Here is a 2,509-nt window from a genome sequence, read left to right on the forward strand (position 1 = left end):
GGCAAGTGAGGGGGGAGCCACTGGCCCCAGCTGTCACCCCAGCAGACCCAGCCCTGGGCCCCACTCATGCCTTCGCAGCCACCGCAGTGTTGGGGTCCCTTTTCACACCCCATAGGTGCCCAACCATCACTCCTGACCCCCTGTCTCTCTGGCTCAGCCCCTCACCCTGCATCCTGTCAGCAATGCATTGTCCCCCTTCTCCCCAGCTCCCAGCCAGGCTGTCGTTCAGCCCCATCGCTTCCCTGGGAGAGCTGTTTGCTATTCAGGCTGCGTTCCCCCTTCACAAGCCTCAGGCTTTTTAAAAAAGCCCGTGTTGGTGCTGGTTTATCACACCTTCCCCCTCGCTGCGCCAGTGAATCATCCCCTCTCCAGCTCACCGGGAGCCATGGCAGACCTGCCCCACCACAGGTAGCACCCGTGGGTTCCTGCAGCCCCTCAGCTGCCCCGTGCCGTGCTGGGGGTCCTGCTGCTGCCTGGCTCTTGCTGCAGGCTTGTCTGGAGGGGAAGGCACCAAGCTGTGCTGGGCTCAGGCCCTGGCACAGGTTTCCTGTGTCACCCCCAGCGTGTCTGTCTGTTCTTCTGGTGCTCTCCGTCTCTATCTGCTCCCTTCTGTGGTGGTCGAGCACCCCTGGGTGCCTCACTGTGGTCCTCGCTAGATGTGGCTGTGCCAGCAGTGCCTGCCCAGCACTGCCTGGGGGTCCCGGTGTGGGGCTGGCTGCTCGCAAGCAGCTGCAGCAACGCAAACCCCCCCGTAGCTGGCAGGGTCCCCATTTCGCACAGGAACCTGTTTGCTCCGCGCATCCCCCGGGGATGCTGTGCTGGGGACACAGGGAACTGGGAAGGGTCAGTGTGACTCCGTGTGGCCCCATGACCCCAGTGGCCTGAATCTCAGTGCCTAAATCCAGCCGGGACCGAGCGCTGGGATCAGGGCTGCAGCCCCCGGAGCTCTTCCTTTGGCATCTTTCTTGCAGCAGCAGCAGCAGCCCCGGCTGGCGCTGCGTTTCCCTGCGCGTTAATTCATCAGGGAATGCGGGAGGGAGATAAGAGGCTGGTGAGGAGCCAGGCCCGGGGCAGCGGCCCGGCCCGCCCCCCATATCGCCCTGTGCAGCTGCATCCGCCGCCCTGACATCTGCGGGGCAGGAAGCGCCGCTCGCCAGCCTTTCTGAAGGAAGGGGCTTCATTTGCCTCTGCCTTCCCACTCCTGGGGGTCCCCGGCCTCAGGGCCACCCACCCCACAGCCACCCCAGCCCTTTGCTTCCTCACATGAGGGCTGGAAGGAGCAGACACCCCTCTGCTCCACACCCCTGGCCATCGCTGCTGGGAAGCAGACCCAGGGGCTTTGTGGCTTTCTCACAACTTCCATAACATTAAAAAAATAAATAATAAATCCTGTTTCCCTGGCTGACAGATTTGTTCCTGCTTTGTGGCATTCGAAGGGAAACTGGCCCCTACTGCTTATCATCCTGGGTCACCCTGTGCCTCAGGCTATGAAAAATCATAGACTTGGCTTATGCACCAGGAGACTTTGGGATAGGACACCATTTATCTGGGAAGATGTTGGCACCTCTCAGCCCCACCATGGCAGCCCTCCCTGCCCTAGTTCACAATCCCCTTCTGCCCCCCAAACCAGGGCTACCCAGCTGCTTGCCAGCTCTCCCCTTCTGCAACTGCCTGCACAGGGCTCTTGAATGATGGGAATCTAATTAGCTTGCATTGCACTTGCATTGCACTTCCGACACCTTAAGTCCCTCCGAAAATCAATGGGAGCTCACTGGGGGTGGTGCAGCACAGCCGGCCTTCACTTGGCCTGGCAGCAAAGCCCTGGGGCTGCCTTCAGAAACCCCCCAGGGAAAAAACTGCCCCAGCACTGGGCTCTGGCGGTGCGGAAGTCGGCACCGATCCGTGCCAGGGAGGTCTGGGATTCGTTACACGGTCCAGCTGCGCGGTGGCGGTGGGAGACACTGCGGCTGTCTCTGGCCACCTGCATCGTTTCGAAGTTCCCAGGCTGAAAGCAGGGCTTTTTATCAAGAGCAAAAAATGTGCCACCTCTGTTGTATTTCATTTCCCTTTCTCCACCTCTTCCCTGCCCGCTGCGCGTGGGAGATAAGAGCGGGCTGCGCCGGAGCCGGAGCGCGGGGCAGGCAACGGCCCCGCCAGGCCTATCGCTGCCGCGCCGGCCGCGAGGAAATCAGGAAGTTTGCAGAGATACTTGGCCAAGAAAACAAACATTTGTCCTGCCAAGCCCCTAACTGGCAGCCCAGCTCACCCGCAGCAATCTGCACGGCTCACCCGTGCTGCCACCTTCCGCCCACCGGTGCCCGCTGAGCCCCCGGTGCCTTGTTGGTGGGTGCCCCTCGCCCGGGATGCACCGAACATCGCTGTGGGTCTGGGGGCCGGGACCCTGGCACAGCTCCTGGCACGGGACTAAAGGTGCAGCACCCACCCCCAAGTCCTGCCCTCCAGCCAGGGCCTGCCATGACCCTGACCCGCGGGGTGGGTGCCAGGAGGT

Source organism: Chaetura pelagica, unplaced genomic scaffold (assembly GCF_000747805.2).
Source record: "Chaetura pelagica isolate M959 unplaced genomic scaffold, ChaPel_1.0 scaffold232, whole genome shotgun sequence".
Taxonomy (NCBI): Eukaryota; Metazoa; Chordata; class Aves; order Apodiformes; family Apodidae; genus Chaetura; species Chaetura pelagica.